The sequence below is a fragment of the Paralichthys olivaceus genome, chromosome 13 (genome assembly GCF_024713975.1).
Source record: "Paralichthys olivaceus isolate ysfri-2021 chromosome 13, ASM2471397v2, whole genome shotgun sequence".
Taxonomy (NCBI): Eukaryota; Metazoa; Chordata; class Actinopteri; order Pleuronectiformes; family Paralichthyidae; genus Paralichthys; species Paralichthys olivaceus.
In genome coordinates, this window is record NC_091105.1 from 20,754,771 (window position 1) to 20,768,980 (window position 14,210).

The window sequence follows — 14,210 nt, forward strand, 5'->3', positions numbered from 1 at the left end:
GGATGGTAATTGATAAGATCTTGTTGATAGCAATTCCACTATTGATTCTGCTTATCGGTCCGATTCTTTAACGACTTCGATTTCGGACTCCTAAACAATACTGCATAATGACAAAAGAGCTTTTCAGTGTCAATGTAGCTGTTGTATTATCTCTGAGTCTGGACACAGAGTAACAGAGGACCAAGAGACGTGTGTGACTCAGATGCAGATTTAGAGAAATCACAGCTAACATCTTTCGTCATCTTTCTTGCTGAAATTAGGCCACATTATGGACGTTTCTTCCTGTCCACCATTGCTCCCTCTTGTTGCAAGTTGCACTGTATAGTAGATATCATTGTGTTTCGATGCACAACTGTGTAAAAGGCAATCAATGAAAGCCACTGATAAGCCTGGATTTATACGATTCCAATTATTTGGACAACGTGAAAGTGGTTCTCTACTGGTTCTCAACTGTTCTCGATTCCAATCCCTACTCTAACCACAGCATCCTTTTGTGGCAGCATTGAGACTAAATGGAAATCAAGGGTTGTCTTTTTAAAATAAAGCATAATCCTGCATGTCTCAATGGCAAGTTGGTGATTTAGCATCTTTTTGTGAGTAGATACCAAGAAAGTTTCTGGTTTGAATCCCAAATCAGTGTTGCATTTTGTATGTTCACCCCAATAACTCCAAACTACAGTAGGTTTGAAAATGAGCGTGAATGGTTGTTTGTCTCTGTATGTTGGTCCTGCGATACACATGCAACCTGGAACTAAGATATGTATTGAACTGTTATTTCATTTGGACATTGTATATATTGTAACACGGAGACCATTAGAAACACAGATAGAGCATTACAGAACACGATGTAATGGAAAGTTATTAACTTTACAGCTGCAAAGCAACATTTCTATTGCAACATATTTTTGCACAACTACATTTAACAGCATGTTGATTTGAAGTGTAATCACGGATAAATAATTGGCGAAAACAATGGTTTTATTGAATGCAAGTGAAAATATAATTTTATCCCTTCCTTTTCTTTCATCGCAGCCCCTCACCCCACACCCAAAACCATGTTTCACTGTGTCTTTCCTCTTTATCTCGGTCTTACTGTTTCTCTCTGGCTTGCCTCTGATGTTCATGGGGAGATCTCAACATCCCTAAATCATCATCAGAATGAGACAGGAGTCCCAGGGCTAATGCAATGCAGATATGTTGTCTTTTGTGTCGGAATATGAGAAAAGGAATTTATGTGAGGCGCTCGGCGAGTCAGAATTCATTTCTTGCTCGAGCTTTTGCCCTGCAGTCAAACGTAAACTGACTGCAGACTCAGCTGGCTGACTGAGTGAGGACACACACAGACACACAAACACACACTCCCCCAGACACACACAGACACACATAAAGAGCTGTGCAAACTGAACCCAGTCAATAAACACGCATGGACTCCCTGAACACTCAGCACATCCATAGACTCACATCTACTCCAATAGAGTGTGTGGGTGTGGGTGTGGGTGTGGGTGTGTGTGTGCGGACACACGCACTCGGAGTGGCCTGTTCATCCTTGAGTGACAGGTGTACATGGGTGGCACAATAGCTGCCAGTAAAGTCTGGCGACCATGGTAACAATGACCAGTCTTCAGGAAAGTCTCCAGAAAATGGTGGAGATGTGACAATTGAAAATTTCAGGTGAGAAAAGAAAGAAGGGGAAAAAAAGTAGGCTTTGTGCTAATCAACATTGCCAGTGGCAAATGCTTTGATAGGCAAAATTAATTTTGACTCTTGATTACAATGTAGGGCACAATCTGAAACGGCTCAAACACACATGGAGCCTCAATGAACAATCTGAAAACACAGAGAGTGGTCCTTCCCCTGACCGTTACATCACTGTGATCATTTTCAACATCTGAGTAATTAACACGAGTACCACAGCCCACTGTATTCTCAATGGACGCAGATTAAACATCTGATTTCACCAAACACCCAAAGGCTGCATAGAGAGCAAAGTGCACACGATGGGGTGAATACCAACAATGGACAGGTCTCACTTCAAACAATGCGATGCCGTTCACGATTGTGCTCAAACACAGCCTTGATGAACTTCACTGATGCTACAGGGTATTGCTGGCAATCTGTGTGTGTTTGTGTGTAATGTGCGTGTGTGTGAGAAAGACGGATGGAGAGAGAGAGAGAGAGACAGAGGAGTGATGTACTCTTATCAGTCTTCCCAGTCCTCAGCAGCAGCAGATAAACAGAAGTGTGAAGGGCAGTTGCGCTGCAGGGGGCTGATTGACATGGCTGCCGCCCAAAGAATTACTCACACACACGTTACACACACAAACATAAACAGACCCTGTACACATACATTTGCCTTTTGCTGTCTTTACAAATATCCACAAATGCATCATCTAGTGACTGTAAATAACACATTCAGTATTGCTGCTGTCCAACAGGAAAATTATAAGAGTGGATGTATGATTTATGAGAATTAGTTTAATTTCATTCAGTCCAGCAGTAATATATCATTGGCCAATTACCCATGCTGTCTTGGTGTGAATATATAAGTTATGAGAATATTATAAACAAAGACTGTTGCCTAGACCAGTGCTTCCTGATCGATTTGGCTTGTGACCCCCCCCCAGAAATTCTCCCTTTTCTTTCTTCTAATGCTCTCAGTGATCCCCTTCAGGTTTCTTCCAAAACCAGACTCTGGCCTCTTTACATTGTCTGCAACGTAAAGAGGCCAGAGCTTGTCTCTTTGCTGTTGTGGTAGAAATTGCCCAAAACCAGTGTCACCTCTTTTTATATCTGTGTGTGACTTAAAAGTTCTATAAATAAAAGTATTGCCACTGCAATCAATCACTCAAAACCTAAGCTAATTCAGGCTACGTGTGTATGAGTGAAGATAAACACTACCTCAGTACCAGCAGCTGAAACCAAATAGGGGATTAAAGTGGAGGGGAAGAATAAAGGACTGGCCCATGTCTCAGAGAAGACAGGGGAGAATGAAGATGGGAGAGTCTTGATGGACAGCCAGAGTGAATGACCAAATATCAGGTTGTATATTTTTGTGTACTTTTGTGTGTATATTCGACATATAACATGTGTCACCTGAGTGTGCATGTGTGTGTGAATATGTTAGACTGTGTGTGTGTGTGTTTTTCCCAGTGTGTTAGCAGATTATTGAGCAGCCATGCCCTGTGGCTCCATGCTGTTCCACACCAAACAGTGAAACCAATACCTTTTTGTAGCTGATAAAACTGGATGGCCAGAGATAGGCATGCATATTATCACACACGCACACACACTCTCTGCCCAGTCAGAGACACTGCTACTCGTGTGCACGTGCTGAGCTTACCCAGGTTTGCTTTGTGTGTGTTATCTGTGCATGTGCGTGAGTAATACACTCCTACAAAGACACCATACACTCTCTCCTCCTACTCTCCAATTCCCTAGAGACAAAGTCCCCATTTCTCCATTGCCTGCAGTCAGGGGGGTAGACGGGGGGTAGACGGGGGGGGTGCAAGTAGGGGGGAAGCATGAGAGTATGGAGAGGTAGCGAAAAGAAAGCCCAGATGCTATCAGCCCTCAGAGAGTCGCCGGGGTCATTGTCATGTGTCAGTCAGTGTAACACAACTCTCCCTGATAAGCCGGGGCCCGATTGCGGCGATTTGCCACGATGGGTGACAGTGCGATACCGCTCTGTGCCGGCGCTCCTGACGAGACACGAAATTAACCCCCAGCGCTTTGCCGATAAACATCTAAAATGGTTTCGAGACCCCGGGGGCTAATGGGAAGAGACGGGAAGCTATCAAAATATCAAATGTGCGTGACAAGCGGCACAAGGACCAGGTCTGTCAAACACCTTTCCGTAAGGGTTTTTTAACTCCACGTCTTCCTACAAAGCAGAGCGCTGATAAATGAGCCCCTCATCCCCCTGTCTGTGCACGAGGAAGATATATTTTAATAGACATATTTATTTAGGCAAACCGATGTGAGGTTTCGAGTTTTAATTAGGTAAACAGCTTGTTAGGAGGAATCAATGTCGATCCGTTAATGAGGGTCGGCCCAGGCTAATAGCTGAGGCCTTCTCTGTCTCAAAGAGTTGAAATTCTTGTAGTGAGGATTGAATGCAATCGTCTCTTTTTTTGGTCTGGTGTTGGCTGGGTAACAGATAGCTCTATCTTGAGTAGAATGTGTGCAGTGTGTGTGTGTGTATTTGAGTGTGTGTGTTTTAGGTCCATGTCCTTGGTGAGATGTGTGAAGGACAGGGGAGCAAGTGGTAGCGGACAGCGAGGCCTGTATGTGGGTGTTTGTGTGTGTGTGTGTGTGTGTGTGTGTGTGTGTGTGTGTGTGTGTGTGTGTGTGTGTGTGCCATGTGTCTCAGCTGGGTGACATGCGAAGGTGATGGGTGTCACCGGTGTCCCTGTCGTCTGAGGGCATGTCTCCTCCTGCTGGCTCTGACACCAGCCTGACTGACTTATGATCAGGATTTATCATCTTGATTTATGATGAGCCTGGTTTGTCCCTCTCACAGTCAGGAAGATGGGGGGATCTGAGATTGTGTGTGTGTGTGTGAGTGGGGTCCTGGTATTATTCATGTTGCAGGGATCTAAATCTGTTTATGGGGTTATGGGGACAACAATCAAGTCCCCATAACATAAATCATTGCATTTAAAAGGTAAAGACATGTTTTAACGTTAGATTTAGGTTAAGCTAGGCTTGGGTTAAGTTAAGGTTAGGGTAAGAGTTAGGGTGAGGTAAGTATAGTGGAAATCACTTACAGAGTGATTAAAGATATAGTCATCAACCATTTATGAAAGAGCTCGGGACAGATTCATTACTATACAAATGTTCTTTAAACAATGCACAGTTGTTGCACAGTTGTTATAGTGATCAAATAGTTTGCTTACAGTGATCATTTTGGGTCTTTTCTTACATGTTTGGTAACAAGCGCATGTTTTACAGTTTTTAACGGCTCTGTCAGTAAATTACTGATCCTCTCTGTGTCTCTACCATTCGCGCTGCACGCTTTTGAACAAAACCAATCGCACCCAACAAATTTTGTTTGTGTGAGTCTGCTTTTTTTTTGTGTCAGCACGAGAAAGAGAGAGGACGCGAGCGAGCAGGAAAGGACTGATGAATGAACAGCTATAAAGAAAGATTTGACTCATTTAAGAAAAGTATTGATCATTGTGTGATGATCAGTGTTGATATTGTGGTGTCATTTTAACCAAATCGATGTTTAAACTGTAGCAGGTCAGAGACATCAGCTGAATTGGTGCATTGTGAGAGAGAGAGAGAGAGAGAGAGAGAGTATGGAAGGTACACAATTCATTTATAGTCATCGACCGCTTTAATGAATTTTTCACTCGGGATAAACGTGATCACTTCAAGTTTTAGGAAATCAATTCAGATCAATGTAAATCAATGAAATGTCCTCTGAAGTCATGACTGTGCATGTAGGATGGACGACAAGACAATTTACAGCACATTGACCATTCTTATGGCCAAAAGCTCTCGAATCGTGTTGTCTTTCCAAATTAACATGTTCAGTGATATTCTCTATTTGTATAGCACCTCTTTTTCATCCTGAGATATTTGCATTATTTTTTTTCAGTCCAGCATCTGTCGTGTGTTACAAACGTCATTACACCCACTTGCTGTGAATTTTCCGGACATTCTCCTGCTGTATCCTCACATGGGCTTACTCTGACATTTTCCGGACAATTTACTAGGGGGCTTCAGGAAAATGTCCAGCAACCGACTCTAACATTTGTGTTATCATGTAAAGCCCCTCCACAGATTTTCAGGAAAATGTCCAGAATTCAGTGTATGTCTAAAAGCAGTTAGAGAGAGATTCAGAGTTTGTGAGCTTACCTGGCTGCATACCTGAGTTCCTCTGCCTAAAAAACTTCATTTTAACAACTCATTAACATCACATTCACAGAAATCCTGACAACAAACAAAACTGTGACTCTGGTAAGTGAGTGTGCAGTATAATACTCCTGTCCCTCAGCAACTAGGAGGCACTGTTTATCACCCCGGTATCAAAGTCAGTCACACTGAACATGAAGCGAAAAAGATTCTCAATGTGTTTCCCTTAGGTTAGAAAACATATTTCAAAACTGAGTGTTAATTGAAATAACGAATTCAAACATTTGAAAGCTGTGAAAACAGGCCCTCAGAAAGAGCACACAGTGGATGCAGTATGTCACCACGACAAGCTGGGAGTCATTTTTCCTTCAACTTTATGCCGTAACAGACAAGCAGAGTCTTGACTACTAAATGCCAGGCGCAGGGACATGGGGGCTATTTAGTAAACATCTTTCAATTCCATGCCAGCCGGCCGGCCAAGCAGCCAGGCGGCCTCTTAGCTTCCCTCCTCTATGTTGGGATGCAGGGAAACAGGCCGTCTACAGACCCAAGGGATGGAGGGATGAGAGGGGAAAGAAAAGGAGGAGGAGGAGGAGGGGTTGGGGCTTTGGTGTGGGTAAGAGACAGAAAGGGAGAAGGAGGGCACTGGAACACATCCACAGATTAACCCTCACGGAGGAGATGGAAAATAGAGCGGAACTGAACATACGTGTGTGTGTGTGTGTGTGTGTGTGTGTGTGCGCGTACGGGCAGAGAGAAAAAGGCGATTCAGCAGCGTCTGGGAACCACAACACAGAGGTGCCCATTTAATGCCTCTGCCATGCAGTGGACACCAAAGACAGGGTCGCCATGTGCCAAACCTTCATCCATAGATATGGTGTGGAGCTGAGCCTGATACAGAGGCTTTGTTTGAATGACAGGAACATGCATGTGTGTGTGTATATGTGCACTTATACCATCTATGAATGAATGTAAGTTAGTACAGTGTACTCCAAAGTATATCATAATACTTTGGAGTCTTTGTGTGCCCCCATAAAAACAGAATATCTAAATTATAAATCTTTAGAGTTCAAGGATTTGGTCTCCTGTGCCTGAGTTTGTACTGAGGCCTGTTAAATAATGTCTTGGTTGATATGTTGTGTATTGTTATTTTTACAGTAACATTGTGAAGTGTAACCTTGTAAACTATTGTAATCTGTAGTGAAGTATTAAAAGAATTGTTGATTGAAACTTATGGTCGGTCTGGAGACTGCAGATATTAGTGCTAATGTTCACTAATTAGAGTGATGTTCCCTAAGCCGAATTCACACTACACCATTTTGAATTTTAAAAGTCGTCAACAAAAGCCCCAGAAGGGGGCGCTTTCACGTCGAAGACTCTGTGTAGATTTCTAGTAAGCTAAATTTAGAGATGAATCTGCGACAACTACAGTCAATCAGAGTGCAGGATGGTGGGTAAGGTACGTGTAGGGGTGAGGAGCCCCCTGACTTTTGCTCATGGCTTTTTATGCAAAGTATAAAAATGAATTTAGCTCCAGCTAAGTTTGAGACATGTGACAAAGTATAATATCTAAGTGTGTAATCATCAAATACTATGCCATTTTACCTGGGTTATAGAAAATATTATTTAAAATATTATTTTATTATTAAAACAGTTTCAGCAAAGTCTAAACTTTGTAACTGACTTGAAAATAAGATTTTTACTTGAAATCGACTGTACTAGGTGTTGCTCAGTGAAAAAGAAAACAAAATTATGTTGCTTTTTGCCTAATGTGAGATATTGTGTAAACTTAATTGTAGAACATTACACTTGTGTGCAAAACATATGGTGATCACTACAGTGCTGACCAAAGAATAGAGAATTGGCCTCAAGGACTGTGTTACTATTCATTCATGCTTTATAAGACCAGAAGTTCCAGAAAATATTAACATAACATCTGGGTTATCAGCTGTTGTGATTATGTTGTCTTGTTGATCCATATTTAAATAAGTTGAAAAGGTGGACATTGAATCTAATTGTATACATACAACCTACAAATATGTACACCACAATTATTTCAATATGTAATGTATATTTGTGTGTCTTACTGTGTGGTATTTACATTCCAGCTTGACATGAATGAAGTCTGGTTATTTCTAGATTATATGCATACTGGTTATTTGACAGGTTTTAATTCAAAATGCTTTCACAAGATTATAAAGTACACTACAAAGTATTTTCTCAACATAATAGACAGTAATCAAATAACATCATTACCCTGTATATTAGATTCAAATTTGCTTTTAGACTATCGGACAAGTCTAAAATTAAGAAAACCAATGTTAGCAGTGTAAGCACACAACGTCCACGGTGCTGGGTATGGATAAAGATCTCTCCGTTCGTACACAGACATACATACATACGTTATTTAAATTTCCCAGATCAAATACTGTCAAACCGCACTGGTTTCATGAGACGTCTGCTTCATCTGCTGGGGGCTGCTGCCGCTGCTAGTGTCGGGTGACGTAATATCTCATGTGCGACAGTTAACAGGCATTGTAAATTAATGAAATATTAATAATTAGTTTAACCAACTGGTATTTATAGTGCCAAATCCCCAGTCAATCTCCCTAGACATTTTTCAGACTAGTTTGTTAAGTGTTTGTTCATCCTCACACGACCAGTCTCAAAGCATAATGCATGTTAACTTGCCTTTGATTTAAAGCATTTGCTGGTATTGTACTTCACATGTTACCCCCGCTGTGGTGAAAGCTGGTGTGCGTGTGTGTGTGTGTGTGTGTACGTACGTACGCTCCCAGTATCTGTAGTAGTGGAAACAGAGAGGGCTGTACAGATCCAGATACACTTTCAGATACACAGGGGGATAGCTGTGAGTGAGTACTGTTGGTTTGTTTGACAGGGACCTCTTACCCCTGTCTCTCACACCTCAGATAGAGAGAGACAAATACATGAGGATGGCAGATAGAGGCAGATAGCAGACGAAGCGAAGGGGAGAGCAAAGCGAGTAGAGAGAGAAAAAACATAAAGATAGACCACGAGGTGTTGAAGACGGGCCTGGGGAATAGGAGGCGTAGCATAAAGGAGCAAGAGCAAAGCACCAAAGGAGGGGTGACAATAAAAGGGTTGGGGAGAGAAGGAGAGAATTAAGGGAGGAGAGGGGTTAGAGAGAAAGGGAGGGGAAAGCGAGAGATAAGGAGGGAGAGAAAGCTTGGCACTGCACCGGGTAGTGGAGGGTTTATTATTCTCTGTAGCACTCAATCAAACGCCGGCCCTCTGAACAGAGAGCAATGCTGGCGAATCATCCTGGGGGCTTTCTCTCTCTCTCTCTCTCCCTCCATCCTTCCCCTCCTCGCCCTCCCCCACACTCTCTCTGTCTTTTTTTCCTGCGGTGTATGAGTGCTATCCATCTGTCAGCTGTCAGTGCCAGTGAGAGATATACAGAGCTGTCACTTCGCGTCAGCTCGGGTTTGGGAGGCCCTTTTTTGCAGCTGCTGCTCTACACATACTTTTCCTATGGCAGCACAGGAGCGCTGCTATTAAAGCACAAACACAAGCGCACACACACAAACACTGACGTTAGACATATCTGCTGAAACTGGCCTTTCATTAAAAACTTGATATGAAGCAGTCAGTGCCATTAGTGTTGGATAGATGGTGATTGATATGGTTATTACTATTCTTTTTTTGATGGCCTGTGGTTGTTATGCTGTTTAAACACTCATCCACCCTGACAAGAATAAAGTTAATATTGTTTTTGTTTTCATGTCTTTTCTTTCTCTGTAAAAAAAAAAAAAAAAAAGTGCACAGTGAATATAAATAAAGAAACAACCTCTCCAAGCTATGGCCATCTTGAAACATCTGTACTCTGCTCTGTTTGCCTTTCTCAGCAGTATGTTGAGTTGTTGACTGGACAAGGACAGTAATCAAAAAGAACAAACAACAGAGTGGCCTTTAACTGATACCATTTTCCCTGAGCCCTCACACATCGTGGGTCAAAGGTCAAGGAGTCCACTGGCAAGTCCAGGTGCTGCAGTTACTTTAGAGTTAGGCAACAGAATTGCAGGGCAGAGAGGACAGCAGAGAGGACAGCAGAGAGGACAGCGTAAACAGGGGGGGGGGGGGGCTTCATTAGAACAGTCTTTGATCATCATCATAGATAATAATGGGTTTAATTTTGATCTTTTTGGGCCCACAAAAGTGATCCACAGCCATCTTGACCGAACATATCCAATAAACACACAGATATATGTCCTACATAATATGTGATTGAAAAATAAAATGCTCAGAATCCTCCTCACGTATCAAAGATGAACATCCAGTCGACGGAGCTTTTGTGCTTCTTCCACCCAGATGTAGCTACAATCTCCTCTACATTAGTAATGAATGGCAAAGTCACTATATGTATAAACTGTATAAACAGGAGGACTGCAGTGTTAAACTGAAAGGAGGCTGAAGGGATGGAGGCATAGGTGGTGTTGGGTTGGATATATGGGTGCATGTGTGTGTATGTGTGTGTATGATGTTGGTGGGGGGCAATTACACAAATTAATTGCAGGCCTCTGGTGACACCACTCAGGAAGAAGACCTGAAGGGTACGTATGTGTGTTCTATGACAACAAGAGAAAAGGGGACGTGCGTAGCTTCCTTCCATTTGTATATGTTGACAAGATTGCCGGGTTTTTGTGCCTATTGTGCCACTCCTGCCATTCTAGCGCCAATTGTGTTGGGTTTTGGGGGCTCGTTATTAGAGGGTGACAGTTTCTGGGCGGAAACAAACACGACTCTGACGATTAACACCGTGTCACCATGTCAGCTCATACTGTAATCCTGATATTCTGTCTATCGCACATGTGTGCAGAGAATGGGAGGGGAGGGGGTGGTGGGTGTGCTCAGAGGAAAGGACGGTGAGAATATCATAGGAATAGAGAGGGTGAGAAGAGAAAGAGGCACAGCTGATATCCCAGGAGAGACAGATAAAGCCGTGTCGTTCATCGAGGACATTGTGTACGTGGCAGCGTAGTGTAATGCAATGTTAACATTCCTCCCAATCCTGCACTCTCCACGGGGAAGAGCGAGGCCTGCTGGGGGATCTGTTTAGTTGATCAGACGTGCCAGTGCTCTCGCCAGGCAGGGGAATAGAAAAAGTGTAGGATACAATAGGAGATCAGGGCGTGACATTCTAGGATGAGATAAAGGATACTGCTGAGCAGAATAGCATTGTAAGGCTAAGCATGAATAACATAGCTGGCAGAGGACAAGATGGTGGAGTATTGTATGCACTTTGCTAAGGGTTAGAGTGGGGATATGGTGGAGTTGAGTATTATGGGTTAACCTTACATAGACCAAAATAAAATATCAAGTCTGCAGTAAGAATCCTTTACTTGGGTAAAAGTTACAAAACAGCAATACAAAATACAAAAGTTAAAATCTGTGTGAGACAGTAATTTATAATCGATCAGTAACATGTGTCGTATGTGTTGTTATGGATGCTGATATAAGCTTAGTATAAAACAATGCTACATTTAGTTGAAATGAATACTTCTGCTTTTCAGAAATTGGCAGAAAAGTGAAATGTTATTTTACAATGATGAATGTGAACTGAGTAAATGTACCGAGCAGTTTCCCTGACAACAGTGGTAGTTAGTGATGCACATCAGCAGCATTTTTAATGTAGTCACTGGTCAGATGGTAAATGGACTGCATTTATAAAGTGTTTTTCTAGTCTAGTCTGGTCTTAATGACCACTCAAAGCACTTTTACATCACAGTTCACATTCATTCACACACTATCATACAGTGCTCTGTCTATCACACACACTGACGACACAACCATCAGAAACACTGTGCGAAATGAAGACCAGAGGAGCCGGGAATCGAACCACCTGACCTTCCGATTAGAGTGGAGTCAGAGTGAGGCCCAATTCAGTTTCTGTGTTGGTCCTGGTTATTTCAAGCTTTGAAGTAAAATATTCCTTTACATGTTTATTGTATTTTTCTTATGCACGTATTTTTGATTTACTGAGCAACATAGAAAAGATACGGTGGAACTGAAATTCATCCATCCATCCATATCTATACTGCTTATCAGGGCCTTTGGTCTTTGAGGGGTTGGAGCCAATCCCAGCCAGCATGCACCCTGGACAGATCACCAGCATATCACATGACTTTCCTCTGAAGTGTACTGTGGAAATGGAAGTACTCAAGTAAAGTACTGATATCAAATGCACAGAAAATCAATAATTATGATAATCATTTTGTAATTGTACTTCATGTGAACCGATATGACTGCTGTGTTTGCATCATCAAACACTATCAGACACCGGGTATTATTTGATACTGGGCTATACTAACCTTGACAGGAACGATAGGGTAGAGGATAGAATATGACATACAGTAGTACACAAGAAAAACTGTTCAGTATTGTGATACTTTGTCATTGTTTCGCCCTCGGGCTACGATTGGTGTGACAAAGATATGAAAACAATGCGGTGTGATAGGATGAGGCCGGAAGCGAGGTAAAAGGTTATTATTGCATTGGACACAGTAGCTTTGCAAAGGAAGGTGCAGCTCGGCCAGCTTGTCTTCGGGCATGTTTCTATCAGATTGTAACTCAGCAGCACTCCAACTGCAACTCCAACACCTCTGCGGGCAGATTGGCTACACCTTCACACTCTCAATCAGCTTTTCTATCATAGAGGTGTCACATTAACATACATGCATGCACACATGCCATACAAAATAGATGGCAACTTGCAGATGGGCCTGTTTGTGTGCAAGTAAACACATAGACACTCACACACGCTCTCTACCCCCTCCTCCAGCACCTCTCAAACCCATTATTGGCAGCAGTTCAGTGACGGCTGTGTGACTGCCAGTACTGCGGATCTGCTCCTGGAGCGAGCTCTCCCCATCAGCGCTGGCTTGATTACCCTGATGTATGCACACCCAGACACTTGACAATCTCTCAGCATTTACATATGCAGCCTCAGCACTCCACACTACTTCTGATCTGAGGTGTGTGTGTGTGTGTGTGTGTGTGTGCGTGTGTTTGCGAGATTTACTGTGGGTCTGTGTTTGTGTGCGAGCGTTCATAAAGCAAGTGGGAGAAGATGAGGAGAAAGGAGGAGAGAAATGGCAGCTCTCGCTCGCTAAACGTAAAACAAACAAACTTTAATCCATTGCTGAGCCCCTGCTCTTCAAAGCTGAGACGGAAGTAAGAAAGAGAGAGAGGGAGCCGCCTCACCTGAGGGTGTGCAACACTGTAAACACACAAACAGAGCGTTTACCAGCCCGGCCCGTTATTCACTCTCATGTCAAACACATAGCACTCAGAACTAACTAACACACGCGATTGGGGATAGAGCCGTGTCAAAGCCCGCACAAAAGCCTGCACTTGACTGATGTTTTTCTTTCTTTTCATATGAAAAATCATCATACAAACAACTCCCCTCACCCCCAAACCTGATTCAAAAGGGCCTGCCTCTTGTTCTTTCTTTCTTTCCATCTCTGTCAACGTGAGGGAAGTGTCGATGAGAGGCAGAAGCGGAGAGAGAGAGAGACGAGAAGAGAGTGAAAGAGAGAGAGGAGGTCTGGGGAGTTGCACTGTGTCGATCCTTTTTGGCTGGCGCTTCACAGGAAAACCGGGCTCGGCTGATCATCATTAAAACGCACACGACTTGACATGTTTATTTAATGGCTGCTCCCGGCAAAGACGGCAAGCTGCTGCTATCTCTCACCGTCACATGTTGATCTACCACTGTGCCATGTGTGTCTGCAAGTGTGTGTGTTTGAGAGAGACGGAGACTGAGCGTGTGTGTTGGCATTAATCTTAGCGTATGTGCCTTAAACTTCCTGTAGTCTGTACATAAAGATTTCTGCATGTATGCGTGAGGGAACTCTGTTTCTCTGTTCTGTGCAAATAAAGTCAGGTCAGACTGCTTTGTGTTTGGATAATGTGGATTTAAAGTGGATTTAAGTGATTGTTTCTCATACCATTCTGATATTTACACTAGATTGTACTGGGACTGAACATGCAATACAGATTTCCAGCCTCCCCAAAATCTCTAATCTAAACAGTCCATTCCTTTTAGTTAACATGCCAAAGCAGCACCACCCTGCTGCTCTCTTGATTTCTTCAGTTACTGACAGCTTCCATAAATACTTTTGATAGCTTCAGATCACAATGGCCACAAATCCAAGCACGGCGCACAATGCTTGAGTGAAGAGCACTGCAATCAGAGAGGAAGAGTTTCTTTATGTTCTGCTGTTAATGCAGTAGTAGGGTCAAGGGGCCAAATGAATTTGCAGATTTACTGTGATTTAAGCCAGCGAAATGTTAGAGGGTAGTGCAAC